Raw genomic sequence first — 21,206 nt, 5'->3', positions numbered from 1 at the left:
ACAATCACCAAATACACATTGTCTCACATCGGTATTCATAAGTAATATTTCCAATACATAAAACATAGTTTTTGGAAAGTGCCCCTACCTCGACACGTGAAACTATAACCCAAACGCGTCACAAGAACCCTTTCGTCTCAACCTGAAATCAACAACCAAAACTCGGCTCCAAGTCACTTTCGCAGTAGCCACAACAACTCTAATCGCGACATACAACAACCAAAACTCAATCTTATAGAAATTAATGCCACAAACCTCAGCGTATGATAACAGACAGTAACCAGAGGGCTTTTCAAATCGAAAATGCTTACCAAACGAAGAAGGAACGGCTGAACCGATGTAGCGGCGGTCTCTGAACTGGTTTGGCAGCAGCCTGGCAGTCGCCTCAAGCAGCAGCAGTGACCGAACTCCGGTGATAGCGACTGAAACCCACATACAGGGACGATAAAGTTTTCCAAAATCTTAAACGGATGAAAACCAAATTCAAAAAACCTTACCGGGAGAGTTTTCTGGTGACGACAGCGGGGTGTTGGGCGATCGAAGCGGTGGTTTGAACGGCACCCAGGAGCTGGCAGCAACGGCGATAGCTCCCCACCTACTCTTCCTGTCGCAACTCCTCTCCCACAGATCAGACCGGTGGCAGACCCCCCAGCAGTGGCGGTGCAGCAGCTTCGAATGGTAAGCAACGGCAGCGGCGCTACGGCAAGGAGCACAGCAGCGATATGTCTGGGCGCGGGAGTTCCAACAGAGACGATGTTAGCGACGCGAGCACGACTATGCACAAAGGTTGAACCCCAACTCAGCCTCATATCTCTCTGTCTCTCATGCTCAGTGTGATTGGACAACCTTCTTCTCAACAGCACAGCGGCAGCAAACCCTAGCAATGGCGGCGGTGGCTCAGCAGGGACAAGTTCCTCTGGCTCGTGTAGCGGCGTCGTTGGGTAGCAGTAACAGCAGCGCTGTCCTCCACCCCCGCGCGCGCTCTTGTTTTGTGGATCACCATGGGCAGCGACGACGGTGCGGCCTCAGGGGACGACAATGCCTCTTTCCGCGGACCCTCTCTCTCCATCACATCTCTCTTCAACTGGCGACAATGAAGACGATCCGCATGGTGACGGGCTCGGCGGCTGCGTCGCTCTCCTCCCCTCCCTCACCGGCGAAGTCTTTCCTTCTTCTCCCTCTATTTCGCTTTCTTTCTCCCCTTATGTTTCACTGTGTGCGTGTGTTTGTGCTGCTGAACAAGGATTGGGGTGTAGTTGTGCATCGAATTGGAGAGAGGGGAAAGGTCTGCTGTTGCTGCTGAGTGTGGGTGAAAGGGAACCGGGTTGTGTAACGGGTCACTAGGTTAGGGTTTCATTATTTTGAAAATTTGGGTTAGGGGTAATTCGGTAATTTCAAATAAAATTGGAAATAATATAATAATTGAAATCCAAATTAAATCCAACACTAATTGTATATAGAAAATACTATTTGCTCATCAATTTTACAAATTATATTCAATAAAATGTCCAAATCCAATAATTAGTAATACTATAATTAAATCCTTTATTTTTCCAAAACAGTAGTATAAATATTTTAAAATATTAATTATTTAGTCCAAATCATATAAAATCCTTATTGTTTTATAACTTCCAAATTTATAATTTGAATATAGAAAATAATTCAAATTGGATAATAAATCTTAATTCATTTCAAATTCAATTAATCAAAACTATCTTTAATTATCTTTAATAAAATAATTTCTGAAATTAAAGTTACAAAAATGCTAAATTTGAAATTAGCTCATGATAGCCCTTTTTCAAATGTTCTGGGTCTTACATGTTCCTCAAAAAACCATCATTCCACAAGGTCTCTATAAATCTGGATAAAGATGAAATCATTCCTTTCTCTTCATATATTCTAACAATGAACTTCCAACGCAAAGAGATGCTGTGAGTCTGCTGGGTTCAAAGTCAGGTATTGCTTTTTTTTCTATCTATCACTGGAAAAAAATGCAGCATCTTCTCCAATGTTAATTCCATTAAATGGGCTCCTTATCCACGCCTCCCTAGCTTTTTCGCAAGTGAATATGCAGTGAATAACATATTCGAAGATCTTGGAATTCATTTGTGGAGGAGCTCCATCACCAGAAGATGCTCATACATATCTCGCCAGAGGAAGAGCATGATCTTGTAGAGGAGCTTCAGTTTCCAAAAATCTTGCCACACATCTCGATGCTGGAAATGTTTCAAGTAGAACTCATTCGGAAGGTGAAACAAGTAGTAAGCTACTCTGTATCTAGATGAGACTTCATACTTCCCTGATTTATATAGAAACCAAATAATTTATCCTCCTCTTCTCCAATTTTGATTGTTGAGATTTGTTGCCTGATGTGAATTGGAAATAGGTTCTCAAGAATTTGTTAATTCCACTCCTTATTATTTGTTAGCAGCTCACTCACTCGAGCAAACGGTTGATTTAGGACAAATGCATATAGACACAGAGGGGGAATAAACGGCTGTGAAGGAGGAACCCATGGATCAGAGAAGATACTAACAGCAAATTCTGCGCCAATTTTCCAAAAGAGTCTCTTCTCTGTGACCTTGCGTCCGCCGAGTATGTTTTGCCGTCCCCACAAAGGTGCATTACCTATCTCTGCTTGCATGATGTCACTGTATTGAAAGTACTTTCCTTTAAGCATTCTAGCTAGTAGTGAGTTTGAGTGAGTTTCTATTCGCCAACATTGCTTGCCAAGTAGCGTCAGATTTTGTGCTCTGAGATCCTTAAAGCCCAAGCCCCCTTCCTTTTTAGACCTAGACATGATGTCCAAGCTAATCCATGACACTTTCCATTCTTCACCTTTTTGCCTCCAGCAAAATTGAGTTAAAATCCCATGAATCTCGTGGATGAGAGAGTCAGGGAGTTTAAAACATGGCAGATTGTAGATGGGGACAGCCTCACCAACTACCTTGAGTAGTACGTGGTGGCTGCCTACTAGAGTAATTTTTTGTTTCCACCTTTCAACTCTTTGAAACACTTTACCTTTAATCATTCCAAAGGTATCTTTCTTCGATTTTTGAACAGTGGATGGTAGTCCTAAATATTATTCTTGAGCTCCTATATGCCTAACATTTAGGCTTTTGGCTATTGTAGCTCTAGTACTTGGGGAGTATTATTGCTGAAAAAGACGGCAGACTTGCTAAGGTTGATATTCTAACCACTAACTTGTTCATAATTCTCCAATAGTTCCAAAATGTTATGGCAAGTGTAAAGGGATGCTTTATAGAATAGGATAGAGTCGTAAGCAAATAGTAAGTGATTAAGAGTCGGGCATCTTCTGTTATGTTGAATGCCTTGGATACGATTGTTTTGCTCGGCCTTGTGTAGCAAGAAGGAGATTCTTTCTGCACAAAATAGAAAAAGATATGGAGATAGAGAGTCACCCTGTCGGATACCTCTAGTTGGTCTAAAGAAGCCAAATAGTTGTCCTTCCACAATAACAGGAGTAAGAAATAGTCATCACTACTTCTTAATCTACCCAATCCATCTTGCATCAAACCCTAGACTTTCCATTATAAACCACAAGAATTGTCATTCTACCATATCATAAGCTTTACTTATGTCAAGCTTAATAGCCATTTCAGTTTTGTGCCCTGATTTCTCAGTCTTTAAACAGTGCATATACTCATGAGCAATCAACACACTATCAGAAATCAGTCTTCCTTCTAAAATTGCACTCTGGTTAGGGTTCACTAAAGAATTCATGATGCCTCATAGTCGATGAACGAAAACCTTCATAATTTTGTAAACAGTAATAGAAAGACTAATAGGCCTTACCTGAGTCATGTCGCTGACATCAAGAATCTTAGAAATAAGACAAATTTATGTATGGTTAAAACTCCTGAGTATCCTTCCTCCAGAGAAAAAGCTTCTGATAGCTAAGAATACATCCTGGCCAACCAAGTCCCAAAAACACTACTGAAGGAACTTTGCTGTAAAACTGTCGTCCCCAGAGACACTTTAGGGGTGGATACTGAAAACTACTCTTTTAACCTCTACTATAGTAATAGGTCGGAGAATCTTACGATTCATGGCTGCAGTGACCTTCAAACCAAAATCTTCAAATTCTTGGCTCGGGTCGCTTACACTTGAAGTAGAAAAAATATCTTTGAAATAGGATTCTGCTACATCCACTATGTCCTCATGAGTTTTAGCAATAACTCCATCATTCCCAACCAAACTCCAGATTTTGTTCCTTCGGCATCCTACCCGAGAAAACTGATGAAAAAAATTTGTGTTGCAGTCACTAGCCTTCAACCATTTTACTCTGGATTTGTCCTTGAAATAACCTTCCTTACTGAGATAAGCAACCTCCAATTTCTTCTCCAGATCCAAAATCTAGCCCCCTTGCACACTCAAGCTTCTTAGCTTCTCTAATTGTGTTTGCAATTCACCAATCAATCTATACAAATTAGCATGGGTGGATTATTGCCACTGAACTGAAACGTGTATGCTCCTCTTTAATTTTTGTGCTCAAATGAACATTGGAGATCCTTCAACCACGAGTGTCCATGCTTCCCCTATTATTCACTTCATATCATCATTCTAACACTATCGCTCTTGAAATTTAAATCGTCGTTTACTTCTCTCATTAATGGGGCAACAGTCTAATACAAACGGAGCGTGGTCTGAGCCATCTTTTCGGAGTCTAATAATAGTAGCTTATGGGTAAGAGGCGCACCACTCAGCTGTTGCCATAATCCAGTCTAGATGCTTTTGAATCAATTCTGGATCCCATTTTTTATTCGACCAAGTAAATGGTCTCCCTACGATTTCAAGGTCTAACGAGTTGTTTCCATCAATGAAATTATTGAAAGCTACCATTGATGATCCCGAAGCCATGTTTCCACCCTCCTTTTCTTGGAGACTTTTAATAGCATTAAAATCACCAAGAATAAGAGCTTTACCTTGAAACTGTTGCAATCCTATTAGTAGTTTATGGAATTGTTCCAATCGATTAGGTTCTGAACAACTGAGATGATCCCATATTAGCTCCCACTCCTCTTATTTAGATGCATCTTTAACTCTGGCAGCAATAAAAAAAAAACTCATCTGAATCCACCACAGTCACCTCTATCCCTTCCTTACTTGCCAATGCAAGTCCTCCCACAGTCCCTGATGGATTACAAAGAAACAATTCAATAAATCTTCATACCCTCAGCTTACTTTCCACTTGTCGAGGTTGGTTTTTAGTTTTATAGAGAAAACCAACCTCGAGGGAGTGGAATTTACACATCCCTTTCAAATGTTGGAATGTCAGGAGTCTTTTCAAACCCCAACAATTTCAGGTTAAAATTCTCCTGGCTCCTAGGGCACCGCTTGATGGCCGATTCCCTCCACCTCAGCAATAATTGTTTGTACCTCGCTTATGCAAATATGTTTGATTGGATCATTGTTTTTCTTGCCAATAGATCACCTTTTGACTCTACTAAAAGCTGAACCTCCCCTTGATTTTCTTCTAGCTAGTTGCTTGAGTTTAACGCTCCTCTCACAATGCTTCTTTCGCTCTACACAAATTTCTCTATTTTGAGTAGCTACTTATGTGGATATTTCCATGAATATCTCTCTCTCCTTGCTGTTTGTGTTGGCTATCAATGTCTCATCCGTGCACTGTGTTGCTATTGACTAGCCAATCTGGCATAGGTTTCTTTTTGGGTATATTTCTCTACAGGCATTGTACTTCTTCCTCCTTCATCCCGTCATCACTTTCAATTTCAATTTTCCTCCCACTCTGATCAGCTTTGATCTAATCCCTAATTTTATTTTATTTTACCAAACTTGCTGTTGAATCTTTCATAAATTTTAGGCAGGCTCTCAGCTCATGCCCTGATTGAGCATAATAGGTACAGTGGTTGCCAATTTTCTTATATCCTAGGCCTATCTTCATTATTTGCTGATATGGACCAATTAGCCGAATGTTATCCATAATTCTTTGGGAGGCATTAAAATCAATTTTAGCTTTGATGATTCTAGATTCACCCCCTTCTTACCTCAAAGAAACCCATCTCCATACCCTACCCTTCCCACTTTGTCTACCAACATTCTTCCAACTTCTATCGTTTTAAATTTCTTAGGCAATCCCCACATTTGAAGCTAAATTGGGAACGATTGAATCGAACATACCTTATTCTAATCTGCCTCACTCCTTCTACGTACACCAAGAATGTAATCTTTGACAACTATAGAAAGACTCTCTCAATCCTCATCAGTTCTAATTCAGAATCAAAGAAGAACTGAAACTGATCGTCTCCCCTACCAGTAGCCCAAAAACCTTGAGATTTACCCCCAAATAGCCCTACAAGCATTTTTTATAGTGCTTACTGAAAATTTTGTCCGAGTAAATATGCCCTATGAGACTTTTGGAGCAAGATTCCTTTCCTTTCCATATGTCATTCTCCTCCACCACAATCACGTTATCAATCTCTCCATCACTACCAATATCCTCCACCTGATCAAGACCACCTCTTGTCTCCAAAATCTAGTGTTGATTGTTGCGGTCAATAGAGTATGATAGTGTGAGAAACACTCCTACGAAGGACAAAAATTCTAACAGAGCACAGAAATTCTAGTGGCACCTTTTTTGGTATGAATTATTTTTGGCACAGAATGATAGTATGAATTATATATAGCATGCCTAATAATAATAATCATCTTAATTAATAAAAAATTATTCAAAGCTTTATTTCTTGTTTAAAAATTAAAAAAGAAATTAAATTAAAGTTAGAATATTTGTTTAGAATTTAAGCATTTCTAATTGCATTTTATTTCCTGAATTTTGTAGTGTGAATTATTTTAGTTCAATTCTTAAACTTCAAAAATAATTGCACATCAAGCAACATCTAACTTTAAAAAAATGCATATTACTTAAAATAAATATAGTAAAAATATGGGGCAATTTACCAAAATAAATAATTTGACTTCTAATTTTACTAGAATACATATTTTACAAAATGATACAAAAATGCATTTTTTTCATAAACTATGTAAACTGCGACAGGGGACCCACGCTTTACAAATGAACATAAACCGCTATAGGATTCTCGCCGATTATGTTCGAAGCCAAACTGTACATAATTCTTGGTAGGGGTGTCGCGGTTTGTGTGTTAATTACAAACGTCCATAAACTGCAATCTTTTACTCTGCATAAACCATGCATCACTATGCATCACCATTTCCATTTTTTTACTCTGCATCATCATGCATCACTATGCCCTTAGCATTAATCCCACTGCATTGCTTGATTCTCCCATCATGCTCCCCAATTCTCAGTTATTCCACTTATTTATATATATATATATATATATATATATATATATATATATATGTTGATTTTTTCAACAAGCTTTTTGATTATTTTGTTTCAGTGTTATCAAAAGATCAATTTTTTAGGACCTATGATGTTGTGTTTATTTATTTAGTTTTATTTTCATTTTTTTTCAGGCAATGTCTTCTCTAACTATTGGCTCATTTCATTGGTTAAGTTCACTGCCATTTGATCAAGAAAATCTCAATGATACTCCTGATTCTTGCTTCAAGTTTAAGAACAATTTATTTTTATATAATATCAAATATGAAATAAATTACAATCTTAAAATAATTAATTATATTTATATAGATCAACCATTAAAAAATAAGACTAGTAAGTTAATCTATTATTCACCATAACTCTTAACTAAATAAAAAGTTTAACAAATATACTTGTTCAATCCTAAATTTTAGAACTAAATTGACTATAAATTCAACAAATGTATTTCATGTTTGATATTATATCAAAATAAATTGTTAACTTAATAAAAAATTAAATAACTAAAAACGTACATTTAATAAAAATATAATTTTATATTTTAAAATATTAAAAAATACATTTTAAAAATAGACCAACTGAAAATATTTTTGTTATTTTTAACATTTAAAAATAAGGTATAAAAAATTTAAATGTAAAACATTGAAAATAAAAATTATTTTCAAAAAATAAAAAAAAAGCGAAATCTAAACCTATTCTTAATAACCCCTTTCTCTCTTTTTGTGAAACATCCAAGTTTATTATTGTTTAAGTAAGAAGATTTAATATTTTTTTTGTGACTAAGAAGATTCAATATGATCATTCCTTATCTGTCTTAATATTTTAATGGAAGTCATTTCGCTTGCAACAGCAGAAAAATAACCGCTGCTCTATTTTGTAGGCGTCTCATTTCGCAGGTGTCATGAACACATATAAAAAGATGATTTCAATCTCTAATTTACAGATACCATGATTGAAATGATGTAGAATTCTATTTTGTATTTAAAGAAATAATCATTTTATTTTATTTATTTATATAAAAAAGTAAAAACCGCACTTTGATCGTCAAGCGTCAGGAGTTTTTCACTAATAAGATGTTAGACATGGATGAAGCACTAGTGAAAATTATGCTAAAGTTGAAGGTGAAGCACTAGTGAAAATTATGCTAAAGTTGAAGGTTTACGTTGGAAAAATATTCCACTTGAAGAAAAAAATATTTATACAGAAACTACGAGACTCCTTGATGTGGTTTTTAGTCATTTTGCATATCAACATAAACTACAGGAGTGTAGCGGTTTATGGACGTTTGTAATTCACACACAAACCACAACACCTCTACTGCGGATCATGTGCAGTTTGGCTTTAAGCGTAATCTGCGAGACCTATAGCAGTTTATGTTTATTTTTAAACCATAAATCTTCTGTCACGGTTTACATAGTTTATAAAAAAAAAATACATTTTAATAAATTACCCAAAATTATGGCTCTATGCATTTTTGATCAATTTTGTATTGATAGAGTTTTTGAGGTTTTAGATGTTCATTTTGAGGTTCTAGATGTTCAACGAAAAAGATTATAACTTTTACCGATAAAAGTGACGATTGTATAAATAGATGGAACCATAATGTTGTTCATCTTTTAAATTAAAAGACTAATTTTAGCTTTTGTTCATTTTTTTAATTTAATAATATCATTTAATTATTTTTTAATTGAATCATTTTTTAATTTTTAGATCACATATTATTAATAATTAGATTTATTTAATTTTTATCAACTAAAGTTTTTAAAAAAAATTTTCACAAATAAGCCAAGATAGTTACTTTTGTTTCTTTTATCTTTCATTTTTTTCTTTTTGAATGTAGTACAGGTCAATATCATCTTCAATTTGCTATCATTTTCTCCCTTTGGTTTTTTGCTTAAGTTACTTTTTCTCCCATGATATTTTTCCTTTTCTTTTTACGTAAAATGAAATCAAAATCCATGCACATTTTTTTTTTATTCTTATTACTGTTATTGTCATTATCATTGCTGTGCTATTACTGTGTTGTCGTTGTCATCACTTTTCTTGTTAAAACAAAGCACATCTCCCCCCCCCCCCTCCCTTTTTTTATCGTTGCATATCTTCTTTTTTACTAGTAAACATTAATTTTTTATTTCTTTTTGCCTTATTATCTGATTAAAATGAAATAAAATGACGGATTAACATATACATAAATTCTCTATACAGGAGAAGTGGTGCCATTATTCTTAAACAATAGAAAAATATCAATATAATAATTAATAATCAAATTAATTATTTATTATTTTACATATATTCATAATACATTTAAAATAATAAGATGACATACAAAATATTTTTGGTACACATTTAAAACTTGTTTAAATTTGTATTTATATTTTTCTTAATATATATAATTTTTTAACACATCTAAAATAATAAGATAACGCACAAAATATTTTTGATACACATCATATCCAAAATTTGTGCTTATATTTTTTAACATTAATTATCTTTTAACACATCTAAAATTACAAGATTGCTCACTAAATAATTTTTTTAAAACATCCAAAACTCATCCAAAAAAATAATAGTTTTCATTACTCTTGTTAAAAAATATACAGCACACTTAGAATAAAAAAAATGATTTTGATAATATTATTTTAATTTTAATTTAGTTAGGATTTAATTTTGATTTGTTATTTTTGTTTATTAGGTTTAAATTTAAATTTGAATATTCTAGGTTTAAGGAGAAATGATTTTGTAATTTAAATATATAAAAAAGAAGATTTAAGTTATAATATCTAAAAATAATGATTATAATTATTTTGTTAAATTTTATAAATAATGATGGATTAAAAGATAAATTTTGATAGATATCTAGTCACACTACTTAAAATTAACATATAAAAGTTAGAAACCTTTAAAGTTTATGTGTGCCTGATCAAATTAAAACTATAATGGAGGAAATTAAAGCATGCATGCATGCATACCACAAGAGTTCCAAATAATGCTATGGCTATGGTCTTGAATTTTCCGAATGAGGCATCAGATACAAAGGCACCAAAAATTGGTACGCAGTTGCCAACTTAGGACCATATGCTTATAACATTTGCGGCATCAACTTGCCCCATGTGGAACACTTTCAACAGATACACCATCAGATTTAGCATCATCGCGAACATTGCTACCCTCTCAATTGCCTCACTTCCTGCATGTATCCACAATAATCCTAATATAAAGTCTAATAATTAGCTCAATTTTGATTCCTGATAATATTTATCATCAATAATGTAATGCATGCAAACTATTTAGTGATATATATATATATATATATATATATATATATATATATATATATATATATACTTGTGAATCTGAGTCCATTTATAAATTTTTGATGATTTACATTTAAATTTTATAATTAAGCTCAATTCTAAATAAATTGACTCATGAATAATTAAGCTGACTTTTTATGAGTAAAATTTAAATTTTGTCTAATCAATAATTATTCCTTTTCTAGGCCAGGGGAGCTCATTAGCAAAACATTAACAAAACTAGAGTATGATAGATTTAGCTATAACCGGATTCGACCTATGTGCTTTTCTAGTAGAATGCTTAAAAGTAGCCACAATCGCATCTTTTCTGGCTCAGGATTCGGTGGTCTAGGAATCTTTGGACTACTTAGTGGTCTAAGTAGAAAACATGTTTTTAGAGTTTTTTTATCAATTACTATGTAGTCCTTGAACTATTTTTAATTACAAATTAAACCCTTATATTTTATTTAATTATAGAAACTATTTTTTATTTTACAAATTATTTATTTATCAATTAACCATTATATTTATTAACAAAAAAATACAAAACAACAACTAATTATATTCCAGTCGAGCAAAATATTATGTTTGATCTCGTGAAGTTCCTCCATGACTTTCAAATCGTGTTTCGCTGAAATCCAATCGATTGGACTATCAAACCAATCGATTGAATGATAACCCAATCGATTGGATTTCAGTTTATCACAAAACAATCGATTGTATATTCCTGGTAAGCATGGTTTTGCATAAATCAATCGATTGGTCATAGTAACCAATCGATTGAACAATGAATTAAATGTGAGATTTATATAATTCAATCGATTGTTTATGATTTTCAATCGATTGAATTCTTCCAAACAATCGATTGGTCTTAATATTCAATCGATTGTTTCCGTCTAAAAATCAATTGAACTTTGCACGTAACTTCTAATTCAATCGATTGGTTTGAAACTTCAATCGATTGGGAAGTGTCCTAAATGTGTTTTTCTCAGCATTCAATCGATTGGTATTGTAATCCAATCGATTGCAATTTCAAAATCGCTATATATTAATCCCAAACCATGCGTATTGAATTAGAAGTAACATTTTAAAAGATTCGAAGCCCCATTTCTGCACCGCTCTCTTCTCTCATTGAACCAGAAAGCTTCATCTTCTTCTCTCTTCTTCTCCAATCTCACCAACATCCACTCCGTCCTACATACGTATTATTAAACCTCAACTAATTTCTTACAAAATTCACCAAATCAATATCCCAAAATGGCCAGAACTAAGAACACCAAAAGAGCCAGGGTTGAGGGAGAAAGCTCTGCTTCCGCCAGACTGGTTGCTTCATCACATTACATGGCAAGGTGGCTGCCGTCTCAAAGGGCCACTACAACATTTTAAGGTTGAGGCAACATTTAAAAAGTGTTACCTAAAAGCTGATAAAAAGTTGCTTTTGATCTATGGCAACACTTTTGGACCTAAGGCAACGTTTTTGGGCGGCGTTGCATATGCAGCCGTTGCCTTAGATCAAGGCAACACTTTTTTGTTTCAAAAGCAACGCTTTTGAGAGCAACGCTTGGTAAGTGTTGCCTTTGATTGAAAAACAACAACACTTCAAAGGTGTGTTTGAGACAACACTTTTTCAGTGTTGTCTTTTCTCTTATATTTTGGCCACTCTAAAAAGTATTGCTTATTTGCAATAAAATGCAACCCTTTTACGTGTTGCTTATAAGTTTGAATTCGCAATACTTTAAAGTGTTGCCTATTAGTTATGAATATGCAACCCTTTAAAGCATTGCCTTTTCTTTTGGATATGCAACCTATACAAGTGTTGCCTTTTCTTTTGGATATGCAACCTATATAAGTGTTGCCTTTTCTTTTGGATATGCAACCATACAAGTGTTGTCTAATATTCAAAATATGCAACTAATAGAAGGGTTGCCTCTTTGGTAAAAATAAAAGTTACTTTTTAATAAAAATACACAAAAATAAATTATTTAATAAATAAGAGACAAAATAACTAAAAATAAAATTTATAAAAGAGACAAAATAACTAATAATAAAATTCTAATTAAAATAGATATTAAAAGGTTTAATTAGTATTTGAAATACATGTTCATTAATAATTCTCAACAAAATAATAAAATTCTTGTCTAACAATAATTATCATAACAAAATAGTAAGTAATATTTATCAAAAAAATATCAATTTACTTGCATATTTTATATCCATGCTTGACTTGTCTCATATGCTAAATCTGCAAATAATACACAACAAAAAAGTATAGTATTAAAACTGAAAAATTATAATAAAATTTTTTTATGATATTAAATACTATAGATATAAAAGCAAATTACCAGCTCATACTTTAGGATCTTTATATGAGAGGAGAAGCAAATTAAAACATGTTTAAAATTAGCAAAACAAATTAAAACATGCCACTCAAACACAAATTACAACAAATAGTACAGGTTTCAAATAGTTGTGAACTTAAAAATATCTCTGGAGAAGTCCTGTTGACCTCATTTGAGACCATAATTATCAAATTACTTTCCCTCATTTACAATGAATGAATTAGCACGGGGTGGTTTCTAACATCTGATGCAAGCAAATAACGTTAGATTAATATATCACTCAACAGGTTGTGCTAAGGGTTAACATTGTAGTAAAGAAGTTAAAGAGTGTGTAATACCTAGGACTACTTTCAAAGCTTCTCAAATAGTACCCTCTGGGATGTTGACAAAGGGTTCCTACCCACAACAAGTGTAATCAACACTGAGAATTTATAATAGTACATAATTTAAGACATAAGTTGAAAACTTAATATTGTGAATCTTTTTCCAGTTAAGAGAAATAACCCAAGGGCCAAGGCATCCCATCGCGTAGCCTTAACTCCCAGATAAAAATGTCATTATCCAGTGGAAAGCAAACATGAATGATTGAGTTCACTATATCATGCAGCTTCAAAACTTCAATTAATAAGATCCTATAATCTGTATTGGACAAGGGAAGCTACAAGAATAGAAATTACCATGGACTCGTGCAGTGTTTTTTTTTAAACCTTCTCTAATGTAACAACAAGAAGCAGATTTATTAAACTTATAGGAACTTTCTGCGGACTACTCATATCTTCATCACCACACTAATTCTAAAGCCAATCCCGTTGGATATATTGGTTAGAGAAGACCTTAAACAAACCTTAAAGGTTGTAATTTATAAAAGATATTAAATCCAACAGCATCAATAAATATAATAGCAAATCTTAGACTTCAGATTCAAGCATACTTATTCACAGCAGTTTTTACAAGACACCCATCAAAATCAAATGCAGCAATTTTAGGAAGAGCCAAAAAAAATAGAGAAATATAGAAATAGTTAAGAGGATAAGAATTAAGACCATAACAATATAAACATGATAGACTTTCAGTTTTTCACCATTAGACACTAAAGCCATTACTAGGTAATCAAATAAACAAGAGAAAGGGAAAATCTTACCTTGTAGTTGCTCTTCACTTCAGAAACTGAAAAGTTAATTCCCTCTACTGCTTCAATGTCTGATTCACACAGCTGTATGCAATAAACATGAAGAACAAAGGGAGTTAACAGCTTCAATGTCTGCTTAATCAAATCCACAATTCTGACATGTGTGGAAACACATGCTTGCCTTCCTTCACTTTGTATCCCTGCCTTCATCTTTTTGTATGTCCTCTATAGCTTTATCAACCTATCAAAGAAGTGTACACACAAACAGTCAGTAAAATTTGAAAAGAGACAGGTTTGATTAAGTTCAATAACACAGAAAATTGGAAAAGAAAGAATAACTCATTATACTGGCATCACAAGTTAACTTTGCTCTCCGACATAATCTCTCTCAACATTTATATTTGATTTGTTTTTTAAAGAAATAATGGAAATCTCACCTTCTTTTGAGACTTGTCATGTGCAGCTATCAATATCTTCTTCAAAGCTTTCTGGTCAGTACTCTGAAGAAACAAAAAACATGCCAAACTTCACCTCAATAAAGTTGATACAAAATTCTCATCATAAGCTTCAAAATTCAAATTGCAATATTAACAAACTTGACTCATTTTTCACTGGTTGCATCATACAACAATATAAAAAAATGTATATTTATAAATTTCTTGAAATTTTGGGAAGGGGGGCGGGGGGATGTTCTTAAATTGAAATGATAACGTTAAAAACTTGTTTCACTGATTAGAAAACTAAAAGAATAAACTGTTGCAAATATGATAATATTGAAAGGCTTCCTTGGAGCAGCACATAAAATAGCCACTATTCACTTGGCAACTCTTTGGATATGAATCCAGTAGTAGGATCAGTTGTGCTGTGCAAGCCAAGGAGGCAAACTACTTTTAAATAACATTTATCTACATAATATTATTTGAAACAAGCAGCAGCACATCACATAAAGACCAAATTTGTATGAGCAGGCACAACTACCAGCCATAGGTTCAGCAAGCATTAGAGTATCTTCCGAAGCTCCTATTAGTACATTACACGTTTGGTGTTTGTATATTAGATTATACAGTGAATATGAAATGGAACTTGTGGAGGTGAACTTATAATTCAACTGAAATGTTAAAGGAACCAGATATATGGCATTCAAATGCTAGATTCTTGGAAATAATATTCATGTGATGTGATCATGTCTAATTGTCTGATAAATTCATAACCAATCCCTGTTGCAATCATCTTCCTAGTTCAGCACATAATGTAGTGTGCATGCTTGTGTTTATATCACAATCAGTGTTTGTGATATGATTCTACACCAGAAGCTTCAACTACATATAAAAAGTCTAATTACTTGTTGAAAGCTATACTTAAATTACTTGTTGAATCACAATCCAGCAACGTAGCAAGCAACAGATCAAAACAGTAGAGTAAAATCTAATTAAGCTGATGAAGATTGCAATATTAAGAAGGAAAGAACATTTCAAACAGTGCGATCAAGACCAGAATGAAAGGAGAAATTACGAAACCTTACAGCCATCAATCCCGAATTGGAAAATAGTGACCGATTTTAGCGACCAACTAGATTAGCTTTGTCATCGGTAGCTAAATCGGTCACTAATTGGATTAGTTGGAGGGGTCCTAGGGTGCTTCAAAGCATTTGGCAAGGATTATTAGCAGGAAAAAAGAATGATTATATTTAGAAAATAAATAGAATGTTGATAGTTAACGAACCTTTACTATAACGGTGGTTCCAGCATTCCCTCGAAGCCTCTGTGCTACAGCTTCACTATCAAGGCCATCAAGCCTCTCCCCTGCATAATCAACATTTATTAATAGAAAATCAGTTGTTTCTCTTCAGACCCATAGTTTAATCCCCAAAATAGACTTAGACAAGCCCAAATTTGATGAAATGTCGTATCAGAAAGAAAATGTTTAGCAGCATAAAGAAACAACCCCAGGATTCTATATAAGGGAACATCTAAGCAATAAGCTTGCTAATTCTGGCATCTTTAAATGAATAGCTTCATCAAAAAGAAAAGAATGCAAATCAGATATTTGTTTGATACCATTTATCTCAACCAACTCATCCCCTTGATGAATACCAGCACGAGCAGCTGGACTGCCTTCAATGCAAGATAAAACAACTTGTGATTTCAACTCAAAAATCAATGTGTATGTTACCAGTTGATATTAAGAGATAATATTGTTACAGTAAGAAACTCACGAAGCAGCAGATGAAAAGGTTCTATGGAGTAAATTGAAATGAGTTTCAAGAATGGGAAGGCGAAACCAAGTTTTCCTTAAGCGGGGGTAAGTCTCAATAGCATAACAATTGACCTCAGAACAATCAGCACAAATTTTTAAAGTGGTTCGCTGCAGATCACTAACCAAATGTCCTTGGTACTCCTGGCAGCCACAACACTGTCCCCGGCGGCCACGAACATGGCTGCACAACTCAAAACAGAACCAGATAGAGCGGCGGCAGCCTACAGCAACTCCGGTGAGCTTCCTCAACGACAGTGGTGGCAGGAGCTTCGGCGGTGCTAACCGAGGCTTGACGGCAGCAGGAACGGCGGCGGTTGAAGCTCAGCAGCAACGGAGACCAGGCGCGGCGGCGACTCCACACGCGACGGTGACAACGACGGCTTCACCTCCTCCGCGCGCGCTCTTTCTTATCCGTCCGTGGCTATGGTTCGCGCTCCCTTCCGTTCGCAGTTCTGTTTCCGACGCGGCTCAAGGACGATCGGCGGCGACGACCAGATCTCCAGCGACGGCAACGAGGATGCACGATGGTGCCTTCTCCCTCCTAGTCCTGGCTTGCGCTCGTCACTCTCTCCCATGGCTCCCTCTACGAACGCGCGCTCTCTCTCTCCACGGTCCGACAATGACGCGACGGCGGCGGTGAGGCACAGCACACCGGTGCGATCTTCTTCTCCGCTCTCCTCTGCTTTCCCCAGATCTCTCTCTCTCTCCGGTGATGGCGGCGGCAGGACGCAGCACAGTCCCTCCTCCCTTCCCGATCTCCCTTCTCCCTCGGATTCCTCCCTTTCTTCTTTCTTCGTTTCTAATTGTTGGAGTTAGGGTTTCTAATTGAAAATAGGACTTCCAAATTTCTTTTGAACTATAAGGATTTGAATCAGTAAATCAGTAAATAATATATAAATTATAAAGATGTATTTTGTATTAAGTTAAAAGAAGGAAAAAATATTTTTTGTTAAAACATTTAGAAGGTAGGTCAAAATTTTAAGGAGAAAATTTTAATTTATTTTTGGCAACATTTATAATAAGAAGTTTATTAAAAATTTAAGAATAACACTTATAAAGTGTAATATATAAATATCATAAATGTTGTTTATTTAATTTACAAAAGTAACACTTCTTACTTGTACTTTTAATTTATCAAAAGGAATAGTTATGATGTGTTGTTAAAAAAAAGTTGCAACAGCTTTATTTTTATGTAACAAATATTAAGTGTTGTGTTTAATTGGTTTAGGCAACACTTTTTAAGTGTTATTTGTAATATATGTTGCAATAGCTAAGAAATGTTGTTGTGGGCACTGAAAAACTATGTGGAGAAGTTCGATTCAAGGCCAATTGTTCCTCCCAGGTACATAACAGCCGAGTTCCTTCAGGATAGACGTTTTAATTTGGTGTTGAATTCATTGCAAACACAGCACTTAGTTGATTTTGTACAAACTAGGGATGAGTATTACCCGCACTTGGTTAGGGCTGTTTATAGTACTTTGAATTATGTTGTTCCTGAACCTGATGAAGAGGGTGAGGTAATGCCGCTGATTGAGTTTGATTTAGGAAAACAACATTATAGAGTTACTTTGCAAGAATTGGCTGATCAATGGAGTCTAGGTTATCACGGGGCAAAATTTACTGGAGGTATTGCGGCAGATGAGCAATGGGGAGAATACAACAGATTAGTTGGTTTGCAGAGTTTACAATATGAGAATCCACACATGGATGCTAGAGGTAATATAAGTTGCAGTGGGTTGGGGATTGAGCAGCGTATATTGATGTATTTGTTTTCATACATGTTGATTCCAAGAAAACATAATCATGGAATCTTGTTTAACGAAGATATTTTAGTGCTTTGGGCTATGGTGACTGGAAAGGAGATAAACTGGCCTTATTTTATGGTTCATCATATGCTTGAGATGAAGAAAGGAAAATCAAGTGTTGGTTTAGGATATGCTTGCCATTGGACCAAGATTTTCAAATGGCTTGGAATTGACTTAAGTGAAGAGAAAAGTATCGTCTTGACTAATGTAGCCAAGATTGATGACAGCACTCTAAGACAGATGGGAAGAGATCCGGATGCCCAAGAACCTCAGGCCCAAGGACAACCACAAGACCAGGTGCAAGCACAACCACAGACACCCCCACCACCACCCCCTCCTTCGCCAACAATGCAAGATTTGATGGATGAATTGCGAAGCATGAGAGTATATATGGAGGAGCAATTTGCTGATATGAGGCAGCGTCAAGACAGGCAAACGGAAGCTATCAATCGTCAAGGAGAAGCAATTGATAGTCTATGCACTAATCTGGGCATCACAAACCCAAGGGGCATCATCCCAAGGCCTGGACCATGAATAAATTGTTTTATAGCAATATTCTTGTACAAGCATGCCTTGCTTTGATTTTTACAATTCATATATAGAGTTCTTAAAGGTACTAGGTTTGTTTGAATTGTAAGACCTTCTTGGATGATGGAATGAATTTAGCTAACGGTTTTTTAAGTTTATCTATATCCTTAAGATGCATTAGGTCTTGAAAACAATGTGTTTGTATGGATTCAATCGATTATTTTTTTAGTGCAATCGATTGTTTTGTTATTTTAATCGATTGGAGTGCACTTAATTACTGTATCAATCGATTGTTTTCTAAGTGCAATCGATTGAATTATCATCAATTTCAATTTCAATCGATTACATATAAAACCAATCGATTGATACTGTAATTAAATGTACTCCAATCGATTAAAATAACAAAACAATCGATTGGAACATTGTGTTTAAGTATACTTCAATCGATTGGTGGGGGCTTGATTTCGCATAGTCTATCTACCAATTTTGAAACTTTTTCTTTAAATATGATCCGTCTAAGATTATTATTGTTATTATTTGCCAAATGCATGGTTTTCGCATAACTCAGTCGATTGGTCATACGATCCAATCGATTGAATGATGAAAAAAATTGGTTTTTTGTAATTCAATCGATTGTTTAGAATTTCCAATCGATTGAATGCTTCAAAACAACCTGGGTCTCACCAAATTCAATCGATTGCTTTTGTGACTCAATCGATTGAATTTACCCGAACAATATGAATTTGCCAATTTCAATCGATTGTAGTGTGTGTGAAATCAAATTCAATCGATTGTAATGATCATTCAATTGATTGGAACGCGATGTATTACGCCTATGTCAGTCTTGTTTTCGTTTTTAAAAATTATCTTCTTATTCATCTATCTTATCTTTAAAATTCTATCTTCCTTTTTTAAGGTTTTATTTTGATTTAGATACTCTAATCTTATCTTTTCCTTAAAATTAACATTATAAATTGGTGAATAATCCATCACCAATTATTCAATCCCACCATTAAAATCGTGTATCATTCTCTTTATAAAAAATTTCATTGTTTTTCTTTCGAACATCCATCCATCTACTGAATATCCATTTTTTTTATTTTTTATCCGTCTATTTAATATCCACTTTTTGTTCATCGTTAATTGACAATCACCGTTGCAGCAATCAGCAAAGGTCCAATCAATTTTTTTCATTATAGTGTTCAGAAAACAATCCATCGTTTGGATTACAAAATCGAGGTAAGTGGATAGAATTTCTAATTTTCCAATTATTCGTTTCGATACTTTATTCGTAAAATTGATTGTGTAATGAAAATTTTTTTTTATCTTTTATTAACTAACAAGACATTGAGAATTACTAAAAAGTAAATAGATGTTATTATTTTTTATTACTAATTAGCTAGCAATCAAGGGACGGACCTAGAGGGGGCGAGTAGTGGCCTGAACCCCCCAAAATTTTAAGAAATTATACTTATATATCAAATTTGTGTTTAAAAAATAAAAACAAATGTTAGGTAATTTAATAATTTTATGTGTATTATTTTTCACTATGTAATAGATTTATGTCTTAATTGTTAATTCACTAATATTTTTACCTAACTAATTTAATATCATACCCTCAAGTCTTTGTACCTTTCCAATTAGTTTTTATATAATAATTTCTATATTTATTTTTTTTAAAATCATTTGTTTTTTTATATTAATATATTTAACATTCATATTTTTATATTAATAATAACTTAAGTAGTTATGTTTTGGTAATCACATTATGTACTGTAGATATTATTTTCTTGTAAAAAATATTAAGTCTTCTTCTAAATTCACATTGGACAAAGAAAAATTTTATAAAGATATCGTATACATTGTATTCTACAATGGTACCGTGTCTTTCAATTAATTAATAATTTATAATTTATTTTTAAATTTTTTTAAAACTTTTGAAAGAATGAATTTTAATTAATAAGATATGGGATCATTTTTAACAAATCCCGTTATAAATTATATGGTATTTTATAAATTTGTAATGTACAATTGTTAAAGTTATATTTTATTTATGTAATTATCATATTAAAACTAAAATTGTTGGAAAAAATTATAATTATATGTATCTTAATAAATCTATTAAAAAACTAACTCCAATAACTATATGTTAATTATTTTTATAGATTAAAATTAATTATATAAAAATTGGCACCTCAATATTAAAATCTCTGGATCCGTCCCTGCTAGCAATATACGAATCTATCTATTGTATGTAATGTTATAAGATGGAGTGTACTGATTTTTTTTTCATTGGACATTTTAAGATGTCAGGTATATTTACAGACACTGAGATGAATGAGCAATACCAGGAGGACGATGACTTTAACCAACAAGAAGAGCTAGTAAGTGACCAAGATATGATGGATGAACAGAATGAATTCGAACAAGATTTCAGAGATGAATTTACCGAGGGAGCGTTTTTTTCTGAATCTGATATGTCAGATTATATCGTTGAAGCCGCTTATGCGGTTG

General features: G+C 34.0%; 2 long non-coding RNA genes across 7 annotated transcripts; one reads left to right on the top strand and one right to left on the bottom strand.

Annotated features, from left to right (window-relative positions):
- The first annotated feature begins 1,804 nt into the window (after window positions 1–1,804).
- On the top strand, window positions 1,805–8,390 carry LOC112800952 (uncharacterized). 6 transcript variants are annotated; one of them, XR_003201622.2, is made up of 5 exons: window positions 1,831–1,956; window positions 2,052–2,261; window positions 2,432–2,619; window positions 7,480–7,514; window positions 8,223–8,390. It is a non-coding gene; the product is annotated as an uncharacterized lncRNA (long non-coding RNA). The 6 variants fall into 6 exon arrangements; XR_011881867.1 differs by lacking the exon at window positions 8,223–8,390 and having other exon boundaries at window positions 1,805–1,956; window positions 2,429–2,619; window positions 7,480–7,673; XR_011881868.1 differs by lacking the exon at window positions 7,480–7,514.
- A 4,352-nt stretch (window positions 8,391–12,742) lies between these two features.
- Window positions 12,743–14,761, bottom strand: LOC112800951 (uncharacterized). The gene is made up of 3 exons (XR_003201621.3): window positions 14,541–14,761; window positions 14,116–14,344; window positions 12,743–12,877 (listed from the first exon to the last, which is right to left on the bottom strand). It is a non-coding gene; the product is annotated as an uncharacterized lncRNA (long non-coding RNA).
- Between the last annotated feature and the right edge of the window lie 6,445 nt (window positions 14,762–21,206).

The sequence above is a fragment of the Arachis hypogaea genome, chromosome 5, assembly GCF_003086295.3.
Source record: "Arachis hypogaea cultivar Tifrunner chromosome 5, arahy.Tifrunner.gnm2.J5K5, whole genome shotgun sequence".
NCBI lineage: Eukaryota > Viridiplantae > Streptophyta > Magnoliopsida > Fabales > Fabaceae > Arachis > Arachis hypogaea.
This window is presented reverse-complemented; position numbering and strand designations above follow the sequence as displayed.